The following is a 20225-nucleotide window of genomic DNA, read 5'->3' on the forward strand; positions in this document are numbered from 1 at the left end:
TTATTCTGTTTACAGATTGAACGTGTGTAACGTTCCGTTTGCCTTTGTGGATTACACTGATTCGGCATGATTTGTAAGCGTCCTTCATAACTACATCGCTAAATCTGGCACTCGAAATTGATACCAAATAGCGTGGCTGAGTGGGCAGATGTGATCTCTTGCAATCAGAAGCAAATGGCTAAAGAGAAGGTGATGCCCTCTGCAGATAATATATGCGGCAGAAACCTGCGATCAGTTGGCAGCCGCGGCCTTTAAGTGGTAGGACTGTCAAGTTAAACAGTTTGTTAGTTTATTATTATTATTATTATTATTATTATCCCATCTATTCACCACTTTATGGGGTATGTACTTCCATGTACCCGAGACAGATCTTGTCCCTAAGGTACATAGGGCAGCAGCTATTTCCGGGATCCATATTGTTTTTAGCAAGTGCTACATATAATATATAATTTGATTTTATGACGGCGTCTTTCGAATGATGTATGAAGATCTCAAAATGGCGGTCTTCTGCTGTTCCCTGATGTCGTGTTCGCCCGGTATGTTGGCCAAATATTTTCTGAGTGACCTGGATACAGTTCTTGTTGCTCCTATAATTACTGGAATTATTTTTGCTTTCACTTTCCACATTCGCTCTATTTCAATGAGAAGATCCTTGTATTTCAAGATCTTCTCTGCTTCCTTCTTAATCACATTCCTGTCAGTCGGTATTGCTATGTCAATTAAGAGGCAAGTTCAATTTTTGTTTCGGATTGTAATATCTGGTTTGTTATTTAGAATGGTTCTGTCTGTTTTGACTTGTTGGTTCAACAAAATAGTTATTTGGTTATCCTGACTTGTCTCAACTGCCTTCGGGATGTGTCCATACCAATGCTTCTTCTCTGGCTTTACCCCAGCTTTCCTGCATATGTTAAAATGTAACAGACACGATCATGTCGTTGTATATACTGCTCTTTTGCCAGCACGGGGTATCCAGACACGTCTTCTGTCCTTTCCTCAAATTGCTGACATAATCTGAATTTGTTGAATTCTTCTGTTTTCAATATTTTGGCTGCATAATATTTAGTGTTCAGCGCCTGGTCTCGTGCTGCTATAATCTGACTTTCAGTTTCTCCTTTCAGATCTCCTCTTGTTAGCCACAGAAATGTGTCTTCTTTGCTTATAATTTGTTTTTCCAAACTTCGGAGATACTGCCCATGCATTATTTTGTTCTCCAACTTTTTCTTTATACTTTCTTAAATCAATTATTTCCACGCTGAAATGTTCACCAGTAATGTCATTTAAATGCGCAATAACCTTCCTGTAATTATAGATATTACCTTCACATTCCAAATGTGCTACGTTTCAATCAGCTTCGTGGGAGTTGTATGCTTAAGTGGGAAGATAATACCAGCCAAATCATAAATAAAAAGCGTGTACGGCTATTTAAGTGCTTGAGGACGTGGATCAGTGGCGGACTATTGTGGATACTATTAGGCCTAATGAGAATTTGGATTTTGTAGTACCGCAGTGGCCGCGCGGTCTGAGGCGTGGACCTTGTGACGCTTGGTCGTTGGGACCGTGGGTTCGAATCCCACTCAAGCCATGGATGTTTTTCTGTGTTGTGCTGTCCTGTGTACAGGTAGAGGCCTTGCGACGGGCCGATCCCTCGTCCAAGGAGTCCTACCAAAATGTCTATAGATCAAGCCAACTAAAAAAATTGGGACCCGCAGTGCTCAGGCACTTGAAGAACGGGTCGTTCCCAATATCCCAGTATCCCTAGTACCAAGAGTTTCTCATTATCGCAAATAGTCGATTTCCTACTCACTCACTCTATAGTGCAGGAAATTCTTTGAAACGTCGATTGTATATGCGGTTTGTCAAAGAACATCCCACTTTCTTTATGAAACCCGGATGTTCATCACCGTGTTCACAAAAGCCCACCACCGGTCTCTATCCTGAGCCAGCTCCATCAATTCCTGTCTCTGTAAGGTCCATCTTAACGTCATCCTCCCACAAAGGCCTAGGTCTTCCCAGTGGTCTCCTCCCTTCAGACCTCCCAACCAATATCTTGTAAGCACCCCTATCCTGCGCCATGCGTGCTGCATGTCCCGCCCACCTCATCCTCCTCGATTTAATCACCCTAACAATTTCAGGTGAGGAGTACAGGCCATGAAGCTCATCATATGCAATTTTCTCCATGATCCATCTTCTTCCCTTTTAGATCCAAATATCTTCCTCAACACTCTGTTTTCAAAGACCCTCAATGTATGTTTCTCCCTCAGAGTGAGAGACCAAGTTTGGCACCCATACAGCACAATTGACAAAATTACACATTTGTTTATTTTAACCTTTAGTAGTTTTTTATAGACGGGAGGAAAAATGATTTTGGACTGAATGACAGCAAGCATCCCCTAAATTTAATCTGCTCTTGAATACGTCATGTAGTCTCGTCCCCAAGTACTTGCATTTTGTCACATGCGGTTCTGTCCTGAATTCTGATGCCGAAACATCATCACATACTTTGTCTTTTCTACATTTATTTCTAGACCTGTATCTCTACCAGCCCTTAAGAGTGTTTCTATGTTTGCTTTTATAGTATTTATATTATCAATCAGTAGATTAATATCATCAGCATAGACAAATAGCTGATGTGACCCATTGAATTCCAAACTGCCCTGATTTTCTTGGACTTTCCTGATGGCATATTTGAAGGAAACATTTAAAAGCAGCAGCGATATAGCATCTCCCTGTTTCAGGCCATTCTGAATAGGAAATGTATCGCACAAACGTTTGTTTACCTACACAAATTTTGCTTTAGGTTTTACTTAAAAACATTTTAATTAGCCTGACTAGCTTCTTAGATACACCAGATTCAAACAAGACAATGTAGAGAGATTCTCTGCTAACTGAGTCACAGGCTTTCCTGAAGTCTATAAATAGATGATGGAAGTTTTTGTCTAGTATCTAGCAAGTGTAGAAAATGTGGATCAGTTGTAGATGTATTACGGCGGAACCCACACTGATGGTCCCCAATAATTTCATTGGCATATGGAGTCAGCCTCGCCAGAAGAATGTTGGATAAAATCTTGTAGACAGGTGAAAAGAGGGAGATACCTCGATAATTATTGCAGTCAGTCTTATAACCCTACTTATGAACTGGTACAATCATAGATTCCTTCCACTGCTGTGACATTTTCTCCTTATTTCATATACAGAAAATACATTTGTGTATCTCGGAACGCAACGTTTTGTCTCCTCCTTTGATTATTTCGGCCGGAATCTGATCAGTACCCGGGAGCATATAACCATTTTCATCTTTGATAATATTAAATGTAGGCTGGTAACCTTTATTAAATGCGTTTATGCTTCTGTATAATTCTCTAATATTTTTGTTTCTGTAATTAGTTTCAAGTTCATTGATTTTGTTTTTCAGGTATTCCCTTTTCTTGTTCCTAAATGCTCTACTGGTTTCACGTCTTAAATTTCGCAGATTATCTCCATTGATATGGCTTGGGTTTTGCAACCGCTGTAATTTAGTTTGCTTCCACTTGAAGATTGCTGTCTTCTGGGTTATTGCACCGTGTAGTCTGGTAGATTTGGTGGAAATCTACCAGACTACACGGTGCAATAACCCAGCAGACAGGAATATTCAGACTCGCCGCTATGAAAACTTCAAATCCCACTTCCATTAATTTTGAGCACTCATCATCAAATCATGGTTTACCATGCTGTAGTTTGTGATGTCCTAGATTTTCCTTGGCTGAGGTCTTTACATAGCGTAGGTCCAGGTTGGGGGTTGGGTGTAGGGCTAACAACCTTTCACCTTTAAAAAAAGATGTGTTACGAAAAAATCAACCAAGCCTCGGATTAGGACGGACTCTTTGGCAACAAATGTAATTGATGTGAGATCATTCAGAGGAGCAGATTGCGACACTGATCATTATCTGGTGGTAGCAAAAGTGAGGGAGCGGCTTTCAGTAAGTAGACGAACTAAACAAAATTTTGACACAGAAAGATTTGATTTGAAACAATTAAGTGAGGGAGAGGCAAAGGAACAATATCAAGTTGAAATTTCGAATAGGTTTCAAATTTTAGAGACAAATGAGGATAATGAAAGTGTGGACATCAACAGGGAGTGGGAAAATGTCAAAAACTGCATCAAAATTTCAGCAAAAGAGAAACTAGGATACTACAGGAGAAAGCAAAATAAACCGTGGTTTGATGAAGAATGTTCAAAATTAATAGATCGAAGGAAGCAAACAAAATTTCAATGGTTGCAGAACCCAAACAAAACAAATGCGGATAATCTATGTAACGTGAGACGTGAGGCTAGTAGAACCTTTAGGACTAAGAAAAGGGAATACCTGAAGGGCAAAATTGCTGAACTTGAGACAAATAATAAGGAAAAAAACATCAGAGACCTGTACAGAGGCATTAATAACTTTAAGAAAGGATATCAACCCCAGACCAATCTGGTAAAGGATGATAGTGGCAATTTGCTTGCAGATCCAATAAAAATTGTGAATAGGTGGAAAAATTTCTTTAGCGAGCTCTTAAATGTTCATGATACTGGTGATATTAGACAGATTAAAATGCATACAGCTGAACTGTTGGTGCCAGAACTTAGCTTAGATGAAGTGGAACTAGCCATTGGGAAGTTGAAAAGTTATAAATCTCCAGGAATTGATCAGATTCCGGCCGAATTAATTAAAGCAGGTGGCAAAGGGTTGCATATGAGGATCCATAAGCTTATTCAATTAATTTGGGATAAGGAAGAGATGCCACAACAATGGAAGGAATCCATAATTATTCCTATTCATAAGAAGGGGGACAAGACTGAGTGTGGTAATTACCGAGGAATATCGCTGCTATCAACCTCATACAAAATTCTATCCAACATTCTTTTGGCAAGATTAACCCCATATGCGAATGAAATTATTGGGGATCATCAGTGTGGGTTCAGACGAAACAGATCAACGATTGATCAGATCTTTTGCATTCGTCAGATACTAGAGAAAAAATGGGAGTTCGGTGGGACGGTACATCAGTTATTTATAGATTTCAAAAAAGCCTATGACTCTGTGAAAAGAGAAGTGCTATATAATATTCTTATTAAATTTGGTATACCAAAGAAGCTAGTGGGTCTAATAAAAATGTGCTTAAATGAAACCTGTAGCAAAATTCGAGTAGGTAAATATGTATCTGAGACATTCCTCATCAAGAACGGTCTAAAACAAGGAGATGCTTTGTCTCCCTTGCTCTTTAACTTTGCGCTAGAATACGCCATCAGGAAGGTCCAAGGTAGGCAGGAGGGTTTGCAATTGAATGGGACACATCAGCTATTGGCATATGCTGATGATGTTAATTTATTGGGGGACGATATAAATACAATAAAGAGGAACGCAGAAGTTTTACTAGAGGCTGGTAGACAAGTGGGGCTGGAAGTAAATTCAGAAAAAACTAAGTACATGTTAGTATCTCGTCATCAGAAGACAGGCGGGCAAAATTATCTTAGGGTGGCTAATAAATCCTTTGAAAGGGTTACAAAGTTCAAATATTTGGGAACAACAATAACAAATCAAAATGATACTTGTGAGGAAGTTAGGAGGAGACTAAATTTCGGAAGTGCTCGTACTTCTCAGTTCAAAATATTTTGTCTTCCCGTCTGATTTCTAAGAACCTGAAAATGAAAGTATACAAAACAATAATTTTGCCTGTTGTTTTGTATGGGTGCGAAACATGGTCTTTCACTCAGAGGGAGGAACAGAGATTGCAGGTGTTTGAGAATAGGGTGTTGAGGAGGATATTTGGGCCTAGGGGAGAAGACGATGGAGCATGGAGAAAACTGCATAATGATGAGCTACTCCTCCCCCAATATTGTCAAGGTGATTAAGTCGAGAAGAATGAGATGGGCTGGGCATGTAGCGCGCATGGATGGGACAAAGAGGTGTGCACCGGACATTGGTTGGGAAGCCTGAGAGGAAGAGACCGCTGGGGAGACCTAGACGTAGATGGGAGGATAATGTCAGGCGGGATCTATGGGAGATAGGAGTTGAAGGAGACTGGATTTTGTTGGTCCAGGACAGGGTCCGGTGGAGGGCTTTGGTTAATTCGGTGATGAACCTTCGGGTTCGGTAAGCCATCTAGTTAGTTGGTTAGTTAGGTCGTGCCAAAGAATCAGTCCAGATCCGAGGCGCTTTGAGACATTCCATAACAGAATTAAGTTTTTATGGTGATGGATTGTTAGTCTGACGCCCAACCCCCATGCTGGAGTACCACCCCTTCTTGGCTCTCCGCGACTGCTTATTCAACATATACTCCTCCGTTCGCATCTGAGGACGCGCCATGTCGTAATGACAAGGAACCTACCTAACATGAGTCGAGTTCCTGTACGTTAGCTTGTTTATAAATTAGTCCTTGGTCTTGTATGATTTGACTTTGCAGTTGGAGAAACCCAAAAAGATTTAAATTTTGTAATAGGAATAATTAAAGCTTATGAATAGTGTAGATCTCTAAGTGATTCGTATTGAGAAAGATGCAATTTCTGCGTGTGAAGTGAATAGAATAAGAAATACACTTCATTTTGTAAATATTGTATAATGGAACGATAAAAGTATTAAGAAACAAATGTATGTGGGACTGTAACTCAAAAGCAGAGCGTGTACATGCTTACAGAGCTGAGGTAATGGCTTACATTGCCGCCATCTATTGGAAGTTACATTTTCCGTTTATGTATTTGTTTTATTTTATAAAGTTGCAGTGAAAGAGAGTTGTAAATCTCTAGTTTTCCTCGTCCAGAAAAAAGTTTTAGAAGCCTATTTGTTTTAAATAATATGTTAGATCATTATTGCCCTGCTCTCTAAGTATTATCAATTTTCTCACCTGGTCAGTACAGTGCGATCCAAAATATTATAAACAGTTAAGGACAATGATGTCCCTTTTGCTTAATTTAGCAGCACGACATGCAGAGGTTTGGAGGAATGGAGGCTTAACTCCACGAATTTAACCTTTGCACTAGATGAAGGTGGCTGATTAACTTCACACTGTGGGTGCTTTATCCCTCATGAAAGGTTGCCTGTACCTACTGGATAGTTAATTCTGTTCTTTGTGGTGATTCGAGGGTATCTTGCTGGATAATGGATGCTCTTGGTTTCTGAGAGGTTAGAGATGGATACGTAATTGCAGAAGAAAAAAAATTGTATCGAATATGCAGAAGGAGACTACATTAAAAAAACCCGAATAAATTTCAAGTGTATTGCGAGTGAAACTGTTGAATCTGCAGTCATTTCGAGAGCTTCATTTTGTATGAGAAGAATAATATATCTGAAGTAAATTTTACAGTTAGCTCGTGTTCGTCCATTTTATTCATTCGTGTAAGACCGATCTACGACTCATGTTGGCGGTAAGAACAGAGAGGTCTATTTCAAATACATTTCGACGTCCTGGTCGTGTGCTTAACTTTCTACCTGTAATGCAGCCAACCTATGTTAGCGCCCTACATTATCCCGCTATAAACATATGTTGCAACATTGTTGTTATTGTTCACGTCAGGTATTATCCTGACATTTGCCTGGGGGTATTGAGGAAAACCACAAAATTTCAGTAAGGAAAACCAGTCTCCGGGCCGACATTTAAATCCAGAATAAGAAATTGGAATGCTAGCCATTGAGTCGCGACGTTAGGTAACATTCGCTCACATCATAGTTGATCATAAATACCCTTACTGGATAAACCAACTTGCTGGCCTCAAGAGTCGGTATGAAGATACCTTTTCTTTGCATGTCTGCACAGTCTGACCACAAAGATATCTCCAGTATAAAGGAAAAAGAAGAAACAGTTGTGCGTCTTGGAGTGAACTCAAAACTCCGACTGCAGAGTGCAACAATCTGGCAGCTAGACACAGAAAAAGCGTACCAAGTGGCATTTTGCAGTGAAATTTGTGTATGAAAAGAACTATTTCTTTGTGAGATGCCTTGTTCATGGTTCCTGACAAACAGTCCAGCGTTTAGGGAGGTCAAGGCAAAAATTGTTAGTCATTAATGATGTTTTCCTTTTTGTGTATCACTTTCGTAATTGAGGTTTAAGAAATACTTCGCATTGAAGCACATTTATTTCTGCAGCTAAAGAAACGTGTGTTAAAAATTGTGTGGGTTTCAGGAATGTTTAGTGAGCTCTAAAAATAAGGATAACTCGAATGATAAAAAAATTCACCGTCTGACGTCACTGCGAGACGTAGTTGTTGAGCAGCGTAAAAACTTGCAAAGTCTAGAATTTTTTTGACGTAAATACGTCTATAAGGAAGCGTCATTCGGCAAAAAAAGTGTAACGAAAAAGGGAAACGAAAAAAGGAAACGAGAAAGGGGAACGAAAAAGTGTAACAATGGTTACCTAGGAAACGTCATCTGTTTACTCGGCATTATTGTTACCTAGGAAACGTTACATTACATTTCATTACATTACATTCAGCTACCACAGACCCATCTTAAGCGTAACTAATTCAAGTTAAATAAGCAAAGTCTTAATCTAACTTATCTCAATTGTAAAGCATGTATAAAGGAAATATTTAGAATAAAGCCAATATATAAACTTCCTTTCCGTATAGACGTATTTACGTCAAATTCTCCGGAAACGGGGTTCCACTGACAACTTTTTCTCTGGTTCTAATTCCAAATCTGCTTTTCTTCACTTAGCGAGTTTTTGTTGATAAATGTACAAATGTCTTGTGTATTTCTTAACATGGCGACGAATACTGATATGAGAAATTTTGATGACAAGTCCTGTCATTATCTTACGCAGTTTGGGTATAATTGAAAATTGTATTTTCAAGTTCTTTGTTTTATCTTATATATTTTCGAAAAGTTTATTTATTGTCTGTCGATATCGTCGTTGTTAAATATCATATTCGATATTCTAAATAATTACTCGTAAACTTTTAATTCTTCGCTGCTACTGAAATTGCAAATGTCCAACTACCGTACAGACAGGCTGTGGGTAAACACAGACACAACATAAAAGAAGATGGTTGTCTTCTGGGTTGTTGCGCCGTGTGGTCTAGTAGTAGTAGTAGAAGTTTATTGACGTTTCAGAGGTCCTTGCTGCCTCCATCATCGCCCTGACGATGGGGGCAGCGACCTATGAAACGTCGGTAAACGTCTACCAGACAACACGGCGCAACAACCCAGAAGACAGCCATCTTCCCATCTACAGACTCACCGCCGTGAAAATCTCAAATCCTACACAGAGACAACATAAATTTGCCTGTTGTAAAGGAAGTGCATGTACCAATTAGATTAAGTAAGGTTACAATTTTAATTTCCAATTGAGTTTTTAATTGTTAGAAATCGTAAATAATTAATATAATTTAACAGTAGGTTAGGTTTGACCGCTTACTTTTAATAGCATACATCTTAAAGAATCATAGATTTAAACTTTCATTACGTAATTTCATATCATTCTTGAATTTATCGTATTTTTCTCGTTTTTCCTAATGACATAATTATCAGTTTCAGCATACGTTAACAGAATTCATAAGTGTCCTATGTGATTCAGAAAGAATCGAGTTTCAACTCGCCACATTTATCATGTTGTGGCGCTGGTAATGTCTTCTCTTCTGGAGTATTTTCTGTGAGATTTGAAGAGGGTTGAACCCCTTAGCCCCCCCCCCCCCCATCTTTGCTTTATTCGCCTCTGACGTCATATGACGTGAGTAATGACCGATGGCAACCGCTGAATCGTAATGACTTCATCAATTTTTGAGGAGATTGCACGAGTTGCCTTGAACGTCGGTAACACTATTTTGAAACTCAGCCTTGAAGTGAAATGGTTTCAGGTCCATTGTAAATATTTTATGATGGAACTTCCTTTTTGTGAAACTCTGTCAGAAATGAAGCGATTAGTTTCTTCATAGCAGGTGAAAACATAGATTCATCTCCATGTTGCAACATCCTAATGAAAACAATTTACTGTAGCTAATTTTTGATCACGCCTCCTGTCATTTCTTCCTGAGAACGCATAACACGCAATGGTCGAGGTGGCTTTGACTTTTTTAACCCTTTAGAGCCGAGTGGTAACTGTATGTACCAGCTGCTTTAACTATTAGTAAATCTGCATTTTTAATTTATGGGTTTTATATATTTTTCATAATAAACAGCGATTATTTCCTTAAACACCATCAACCAGTTGATCATTGTAATAGCGAAGTCTTGTATTTTCTTTGCGGTACAGACTAAACCAGGGGTGGGGAACCTTTTCATGTTGGAAGGTCGCATTAATTTAGCTGTAATCAAATAAGGCCGCATTCCAGAAACTTCAATTAGATATACTTAAAAATGTACATTATTTTGTAAAAATCTAACTACTATGTATTTAATAATTTCAAAAAATGAAAACTATTTGTTAATTTTAAAGTTAACTAATCTTTTAATGACTTTGTTGTGTCTGCTTTTTGTTGGAAAGCATTTGAATGTTTGGTTGCAGCACGGAGGTCCGCAGTTTCAATTGATCCTCTAGATGGGTATCCGTCATTTGTGACCTTAAGGGCGTCTTGAAAAATGTATTAATAAAGATAAAAGGATTTGTTCTGTAAAATTTGGATTCAGTCAAAAGGCCGCACTTGAGGACCTAGAAGGCCACATGTGGCCTTAAGGCCGCAGGTTCCCCACCCCTGGACTAAACCCTTATATCTAAGAGTTGAAAATATGCTCAGAACTTTTGACAAGGTCCTGAGGACCACATATGGACCTTCGAGATTTAAAGAAGCAGGTAGTATAGAAAATCGTGTAACGAGGAGTTTCATAATTTGTACTTTTCACCAAATAGACTTATTACTACGGTGACTAAATTTAGGATAAAATTGGCAAATGGGCACATGGGACGGACAAAACCAGCACGCAGCATTTCAGTAGGAGAATGTTAAGGGAAGAATTTTGTGGAAGACCTATGCTTAGATGGGAGGATAATATTAAAATTGTTCATTGATAAATGCTACGTGACAATGTAGACTGGATTCTTCTAGCTGAGGATAGCGACCAATGGGCGAATTGTGTAAACACGATAATCGACCTGGGGTTCTATTATGGGGACATTCTTGACTACATGCGCGACTATCTTCTCCACACTTAAAGTCTGGAAACTTTCCGATCGCACCTCGTAAGTAGTTGGTCTTTTAATGGCCTCTGAATTAGAACCTGAGCGCCAATGAATAGGTGCAACTTCTTTTGTTTTGTCCCGAATCTTGCTGTACACATTCCTTGTCCTAAGTCTAGACTAGACTACTGTTTTGATTAGTTTCTCAACATAAATTTTGTCATTGTGCGTCCTCAGTTTAGTGTCGGTTTATTTTCCACCCATTTAAAAATTCTCGATCTAACGCTAATGCTCCGTAATTGTATTCGGGGTGTATCCGGTTTGAATCTGGGGTAGAATACCGGCTGTCCCATGGCTTTTGTGTGTCTTATTCTGTCAAAGGTAAAGGTGGAATAGTACCTTAAAATAAGTCAAGTCCAACTCCTCCGAATTATGAACCCTTCTTTCATAAAACTTTCCAGCTTTTTCGGCAGTTGAAACTGTATCTTTAAAAACATTCTTCCTTAAACGATCACCATTATCGTTCTGACATACAGCTACTGTATTTTAGCTTTGAACGAAGTAAACATTTTGTAAATTTGTACCATAAAATAAAATGGACCTGAAGATGGAGAGAGTTTGTTTCTCCGAAACATTTGTATTTACCTGTAAGACCATATGGCGTCACAATCCAGAAAACCATCACGGACGTCTTTCACCACTTTGAGAACCTCAGATCTACAAGTCGTAGCTTGACAAATCGGGTTATACAGTTTGGAATCCGGATTCTCCTAACTTGAAATTAATTTGACTTGGTATTCTTTGTTTTGTAGTCATACAGCGCGACACGTTTCATACACCTGAGTAATCACAAGACACGCTCTTTATACCGGAGACAGAGGAAGTGGGGACTGCATAGAAGGAAAAGATCTATTCATGAAGAGGAAGAATGTCTAAGAAGCAAAACTTCAAGATGATGAATAATTTGAACAAGGACGTTTGTAAGGTCGTGCGATCCACCTGTTCTCCCGACTGGAAAAAGTATGAAGACAGAACTAATGTCTTTAAATTGAAAGTGACAGTTCTGACTTCAAAGAATAAAAATACTGAACAACAGAGAAATAATGATAGTTAATTTTACTTAGTGAATAATATTTCAGACTTTGCATATGTTTCGAGTTATGTCTGTCCACTGTTCAAGCAGAACAGAACATCGGGAGAGACGGGTAATCTAAAAGTGTAATAACTTATATTTAATAAGTTTCCAAATTGTTTTTTCAACATTTCAGTTCTAATTTCTGATATCACACTAGGACCCACAGCTTAAATTCTTAATTAAACGTTTCATTTCTTTCTTTCATACATTCTTAATAAATTCGTAAATTCATTTATATGTTTACGGATTGCGGGTTCGAGTAATATTAAAGCATATTGATTTCATTGAGAAAAAAATAAATTTTAAACTTTCGAATTACAGGCAACTCTCGGTTTACGAACGTTCGATTTATGAACATTCGCTATAACGAACGTCACAATTCATTCAAAATTTCTTAACGTCGCCAGTACATAAGAGTTCCTTATAAAACGAAATGCCAAACGTATAGTGAACATAATTGTAAGATTTAAATAAATAAACTTTTAAAAAATGTATTTATTACAATAATTGTCAGAAAATTGTTATATGATAATTATACTGAACTGTTCTTGGTTAATAAAACTAATCTAGCCAGTAAAGAAACGTTGGTTTACGTTGCCACGCCGCGTAGAATGTTTTCTCGTGGGAAAGAAATCGGTGATTCCCCCTATTATAATCAAATAGGATCATCACTTGCTTGCGATGTTTAGTACATGGTTTTAATGCTTTAAAATGGCTGCTAACGTATACCATTCGTATCGTAAAAGCTCAGGAATGCAAGAAACACATAATGAACAAAAACGTATAACGAACAACGTCTTGGAACGAAATTCGTTTGTAAACCGAGAGTTGCCTGTACAGTGTAATTTTGTATTATTCAGTGCAGTTGTAAACAGTAGTACACTTCTTCCATGGTTAGCAGGTTAAACCACTTATTAATGTGTTCTTGCTCGGTTTGTGAACATATGGCCTTTGATCACAACAGATAATTCGGTGCCATCTCCAAGCTCTGTTGATGAAGATCGAATAGAAACTATAATAGCGTTGGCTTCGCGTACCAATAACGTTAACTGTCAGTGCGCACGCGCGACTGACTCGTATACGGTGCCATTCAGAAAACATTAGGTAGTATTAATTACTAGCGATGAAAAGTGATCTATAATTCGAAATTATGTGCGCATAAACTTTTTTGTATTAAGGACCGGGAAACCTTTTTCAATGTACACTTATTCATGAAAATAAAAGAGGTACAATACACAGAAAACAAACTCCTATCGAACAGATATGGATTTAGTGATGGGCTTTATTGCTGCTAGGAACGTTAGTTTCAACGGTATGATGTTATGAAGATAAATCAGCTCTGCAGGTAAAGAGGAATTGGTAGCCATATGCATGCTCATGAAGATAACTGAAGAATAATATCTGACATTGCAGTCGGGGATTGATTAAACGTCTGAACAGATTATACTTAACCTAGAAACAAACTCTGATAACAATTCCAGTGACAATCAGTAAACCAGCGACGGAGAAATTAGTCGAGTAGATCCTGTGGATATATGAAATGAAGACAGTAATAGGGCTACTGCCCATCATTATATGGTAGAAGATTGTTCAAATTATAATACTTTTTAGGTTATTTTTATGTTACACAATTTAAGCAAGAACTTTACACAATCAATACACTGGTATGCTAAAATTTCGGCATCTTAAATTCAGACAGTAACCGAGCGTTTGGGAGCCGAGATGACACGTAAAACAAACTACACATTTATTTTACACATATTTTTACTCAGAATTGTCTTAAAATACTTCATAAAATGTATTAGACTCTGATGTTTCTTGAACAAGTAGTCGTATATTGCTGTCTGCTCGTCACCCCCTTCACACTGCGAGCGAGCAGTTTCTTGTGGAACCTTACAAACCTTACCAAGTGTAATGAAAATATACCATTGTGAATAATATCTGCTTAGCCAGTACTCTGAACATGCAGACGTTCCTCAAGATCGATTATCGCAGTGTATTTTTCGGTAATCATGCACGTTCTTACCTATCCAGTGCTTTGCTGTTCCCTCTTCGCTGTTGTAACGGAAACAGCTCGCAAACTTTAATATCTGCCTTCTTTGTTCCGCTCACATGCTTCCCTAAAGAAAGAATGTAAGTTTACAAACTGTAACATAAGAAACGAGTAGTACATAATTCATTAGAAGTACATATAATATATGCTTATCAGGATCCAGTGCCGTATTTGCCATCGACGTAAGAACGTGCCCTTCGTCAATACAAAGTTCTGCCTCTGTTCTGACGCTTGTCATGTGAATCTGAAAGAAAATTCAAGGATGGCTTGCGTTACCTATGTCTCTCCCTTATTCTTTACTGCATCTGAAGAGGGTCTTGAAGTAGGACAGGGCCGATACCATTTTGGAGCTGCTGCTTTGAAATTTGCCAACTGGTGAAATCATTGGTTCTGTGTTGTAATGTCTGTTGACACGTGGAAAAATTATCGCCTGTGAAGAAGTCTCAAGAGTCACAAGGTCAAAAGAAAGACGAGATCGCCTCCAGTTGATGACGCAGCAGTTCGTCATGGTTTGTGACGGCACCTCTAATTCCATTACTAGACGGTGTTGCTGCGCTAATCTGTGGATGGAGTAAGTGCCATGTAGCAACATGATTTCATAACAACAGGTTTCTATGGCAGTAAGACTACTCAACGTCCTGCAGTTTCCAGAAGTATTCCTAAAGCAGGAAACGTATAGCGTAACAATTCTGGCACTTTCGCTCTGTTCTTTGCTCTACATTTCCGACTTAACAAGCATAAGCTGAGACCATTTTTTTAGCTAAAACATTGTTTAATGTGAGATTTGAGGCTTCCACAGCGGTGACGATGTTGATGGTGTTCTTTTGGGTTCTGACGTCGTGTGGACTGGCCGGTAGATGCTGACGTTTCGGAGAAATGAACTTGCTGTATCTTCAGGGTTAAATTTTAGTCTGGCGCCTGTCTGGATGAGGATTCTCCGACCTGGTTTCGAGCTCAGATATTCATGTAAGTCTTTGTATAAAGTGCCTGTTATTGTCCGATTTCGACTAGAATTGGAACGTATACGACAAATTTTAGTGTAAGGTTTCAATATAAAATGTTTTTAATTATCCGTTCATCGGCTCGTGAGTTGTTACATGCGGTCAGACAGATAAATAACTGAGAAGCTGATAGGCGCTTTCTCCATGTTTGTTGCTATCGTGGCCTCTTGAAATCAGCGCGACAGTAGATATTCGTATGTGTCAACGCTCAGCCTAAAATTTGAAATACCGCAACTTCGCTTTCTCTAAGTGTGATCGAAGAAATGTTTTCAGGTATCAGGGCGACGTTAGCTTTCTAAAGAGCACTTGTACACCCCCGTAAATACTTCATAAATTCACAATTTCAATTATGTTCAACAAGATTTTGACCCATCCTATTACACTGAAATTCTTTTGTGAGTCGATCTGTTGAGTAGCCCAGGAAGAGAAACATTCCTGAGAATACGCGACCTTGCCGCAAGCATTTGCAAGGCGGCGGTCAAGTACGGACAATTAGCTCTTCCAGAGCCAGCTCTGACATCAGATCGTGTTGTTTATCTCGGATTGCTTATTCATTCCATGTTTTCTGAAACAAAGAAGAATCGTACGTCCTTGTCGTCTACAAGAGACGGCGGTAATTATCTCATTTCCTACATCATACCATGATGCTGCTTTATGTTTTATTCTGAGTTCTTGTTTTCGTGTTCACATCCAAAAGTGGTAGAGTATGAAGGTCACAATGAGTCACCAGTCCCTCGGCATCGCTCATTGTTGCCTGATAAGCGTAAAATTGATTAATGGTTCTTGAGTCATTCCATCTTTTTGTCTCCGTGCCCTCTTTTCGTTCTCACTTCTTTGTTTCGCTTTTTTTGTCTGCGAAATTCAGACGTTTATTCGGAACACCGCTGAAGAATCATTGACGTGTCTCGGGTTCAAATTTTGCCCCCGAGACCAGCTGTCTTGATTGAGGGTTTCCGTGGTTTTCCTCACTGCCGTCAAGAAAATGACGTAAAATTACTTCAAGCTAGGCTGTGACCATTTCCAATTTATTATTCATTGATCATCCTATCATTACACGCGAGACAGTTTCTTCCGCATTTGCATGACAAGTTGTGGGGTGAATGCGTTGTGCTGAAGCTTAAAATAACATGGTAACCATTTACAACCACGAAGGTAGTTGTTTGCTACAATTATGCATTCAATAATAATGTTTTGTTGCAGTTATGAACAGTTTTTTAAGACTAACTGAAAGTCTTCAAAACATATTATGTCTCGATAATCAATACCCATAGGCCCCATTTGCAGAAAAGCTTATCTGTTCAGTTATCAGCACACAAAAACGCAGTATTATTTTTTATATACAATTTCCGAGCACTCTGTTTTGTGTTACATACAGCGTAGCTAAATAAGAGAAATATAAATGTATAAGTAAGACGTGTATGGACCAGATTGCTTTTTAGCGCAGTATATAGGTGTACTCTGCAAGGTCATCTGCGAATTCGGTCACTTACCTAACCAAACCTAACCTAACCCAAACTCACCCAATGTAAACAAATTCAACTAAAAGTACTTGTTAGAAACTGGACGTTGCGCATGTCGTCTGCGCAAGCGCGTCACTAACCTAACATAGCTCTGTATTACCCAACGTATCCAAATTCGACAAAGTCTGCTCCTTAGCAGATGAACACAACTCACTCAATACAAACAAATTCAACCAAAAGGGCCTGGTCTACGTACTCTGTTGTCAGTTCTGTCAGTGCAAGGTTTCATCTCAAAGATAATTTTGGGCGGTGGTATGAAAAACTGGCGGAGTCGTTATAAGGTAGGAATGTGACTGGAGACTTTTTTTCCTCAAAAAATACGAACGTTTATCAAAAATGAAAAATTCAAATTTTACACTAGGAATGTCTGCAACATAAGTTAACATTTGGAACACAATTTCAACCCCGGACTATGATTTTAAACAAGGTAATGTTTTTGAAACGGATAGATAAAGTGTGGAGGTGCGCGCGCAGTGTGGTATCCCTTTGCTGTTCACTCTGCGACCAGAACTCGCCAAGTGACATGATCCTTACTCTTAGAGTGTAATTTTATAATGGATCAGGAATTATCTTTGCTGTGAACGAAGGTATGATACCGGTTTTAAAAAGTTATAAATTGTGCTGATTGCTGAACAGACCTTCCGATGTTGAAACACTAAGGATTGTGGCGGCAGTCAGTTCGGAGCCATCAGACAGTCTCTTCCATTTTTATTTCATTAGAAACCAAGGAGAAGGAATAGAGATAGTGAGACTGCTCGTACGATGGCAATGAAGTCAGAACACGTGTGAACCTAATCCGTAGAGGCAGGAGGAGGAGGTAATAATTTTTCAAGAAACCATGTGGGGGGGGGGGGCGTGACCTCTGCTCCAGGTGGCAACGCGGTCAGCTGATGACGCAACACTGCGATCAGCGGTTGGCGTCATTATGGTTTTGACCCGTGTGATCACCACTGGTGACGTACTGTGTGATGATTCTGCCCTTCACCTCGCCGAGCTATGCATGAAATTAACATTAATGCACAAGGTCACATTCGTACAACGAATCATGAAATTATTCTTATGTATACTGCCAAGTGTCACGTGTTAACAGAACTCAGCTTCGTACATAGGTCTTAAAGGCTGGAATTCCTGTACTGTTAATATTCTATGTATTTGATCTTCCTTAACACCGTCGACCCAACATCGCAGCCGTGTGGTTAGCACTCCTGTTTTGTAGGGATTTTCCGGGTTCAAAATCTTGACCCGGTTGGCTTGACTGATGTACGTGATTTTCCTCAGTCCTTCCAAGTAAATTCCGTGATAGTAGGCCTGCCTTAAAGTAGGCCACTAACGCTTTCTTCCAATTAATTATTCGCTAATTACCCTTCACTCGATGCTATACACAGTCTGACAATGTCTTTAAATAAGCTTAAATCGATAAATATTAATACCCTTTGTACCTGCCGATCCGAAGATACCACGTTCGTTCCTCCGAAACGTTTATTGCCCTGCAAGACCACGGCCTACAAACACAATCTCGACGTGAGTTTCGAGTATGACAGAACAGATTCCAGCAACAACTGGTCTTCATGGCTTCTACACTTGAAATATTCGGTCTGTTACAAGGACGAATCAAGGACAACACATTGGGCTGAGCATGGCGCTGGGATCGGGGATACAATAAATTCTTTAAGAATATCGGTGGGGAAACCTCCTGAAAAATGCCCGCTTTCTAATTCTGAGAAGGAAATGGGAGTATTACAATAAAATGGATCTTAGAAGAGAGGTTATTAGGGTGGGAAGAGATTCAGGATCGGATTCAATGGCGCCTTCGTATTACCTACGTTAGTCTTTCAGTCCTGCTACCCCACTCATACAATTAGTTAGAAGAGCATTATATAAATTAAACACTGTTTACTTAACGACTTGTTCCGAATACGTAGCGTCAAATAAACAGGATGGTTACTGGAGGGACTGAAGAAACCACGGAACATCTATCAGAATAGCCGGTCTTCGGGCTGAAATTTGAACCAGAAACTTCCCAAATACGAAACAGGAGTACTAACTACTCGACACTGGGTAATAATAACAGGCTACAGAGTTTCTAGCGATGTAAACTTTGTCATTCTCCAAGCAGGTCTGGATAATGCCATAATTAATGCTTGAAGATCATTGAGGACCCGGAAGGTCAGAGATCTAGAGCTGAGTTTTGTCTTATTAGACGACTGTTTGCCAACTGTATGTCATATAACGTCAAATTATAAGTGATGGGATGATTATGAATAGTTGCTTTGGATACAGGAGGAAGCAATTGTGAGATCTGAGAGGCCGGACTGTATGAATTTGCCTGGAGGGACTGAAAAAACCACGTAATGATAGTCGGTCACCCGAATGATAAAACCGGATTTCTAAGAAGAAAACAGAAGTGTCGGTAAATACACAGGGGTTTTGTGAAATTTATTAGACAGGTCTATTGCTTGATGAAGGAGGAAATAAAGTCAGTTTCTAAATACCGAAAGATACCTGTTAATCGCATGATTTCCCAGGTCAGGGCTCTCCAATCTTTTTGACAAATGGGCCAACTATGCTTGCCGGTCACACTGTCGGGGCCACATTTTTTTTTTTTATAAAATATAAGCTCCAAACGTAGGATATTTTTGTAACAGAGTTGGAATAATTTTTTGGCAAACTAAGATTTTTCCATCCGGCCCATGTGCTGCATATTGGACAACCCTGCTCTTAGTAAACATGTTACTTTATCTCATAAAACATATACAGAAACATCTACACGATGAAACGAACCAACATCGACATGTTGGCTGCTGAGTAAAGATACCACATCCCCATATCCGCGAACCAAGAGCAAGATTTTCCTGGCGCTGTAAACGGTAACTTTGTTGTCTATCCTGTAGCAATGCCCACTCTGAGGTGAGTCCGGGGTCACAGAGGTGAAGTTCAGCTCATTCATTGACCTTGTCTTGTGAAGTAGGGAACGTGCATGATGGGTTTAAATGAAGGGATAGTCTTATAAGATGAGTGTACGTGTTTTGTACACTACCTTTGCTTTAGTGCAATAATATTACTAACAATACTAGCTACTAAAATTATAATCTACTATAAAAAATTGTGATTCCTCGTTGTCTATCACTTCTACAGAAGCAGCACGTCGCATTATTAAAAATTGACTGACAGTTGGCTTAAAACATCAGAAAAGTGAAAGAAGAAGTTATCAACTATTTGAAGTACCAAATCCAACAACTGCAACAAGGTAAAGTGATACTAATAATACTACTCATATATATTCGATATATTACGATTACGAAAACTATTATGATCGATTTTAAGACGAAGATTTGCAAGGGTGGGGCTGGACGTAGAACGTTTACTGACCAAGAACAGTTGGCCTCTGAACAGCGACGTAAAGAACTACTACATCAGACCTATTTAAGAAATAAAGAAGAGCGAAAGAATAC

The 20225-nt window shown here is 39.0% G+C and overlaps 2 long non-coding RNA genes across 3 annotated transcripts in view; both read left to right on the forward strand.

The window, feature by feature from the left end:
- Window positions 1-20225, forward strand: part of LOC147871191 (uncharacterized) — a 73539-nt gene that overhangs the window by 7165 nt on the left and 46149 nt on the right. The gene's annotated exons all lie outside the window — the stretch shown is intronic.
- Window positions 22-12640, forward strand: LOC147871192 (uncharacterized). Of its 2 annotated transcripts, none has more exons than XR_015532498.1 (2): window positions 22-258; window positions 11877-12640. It is a non-coding gene; the product is annotated as an uncharacterized LOC147871192 (long non-coding RNA). The 2 variants fall into 2 exon arrangements; XR_015532497.1 differs by lacking the exon at window positions 22-258 and adding an exon at window positions 7807-8007.

This window comes from Zootermopsis nevadensis, unplaced genomic scaffold (assembly GCF_977971745.1).
Source record: "Zootermopsis nevadensis isolate Lab colony 2312 unplaced genomic scaffold, Znev_1.0 Znev_ptg000061l, whole genome shotgun sequence".
NCBI classification, from domain to species: domain Eukaryota; kingdom Metazoa; phylum Arthropoda; class Insecta; order Blattodea; family Termopsidae; genus Zootermopsis; species Zootermopsis nevadensis.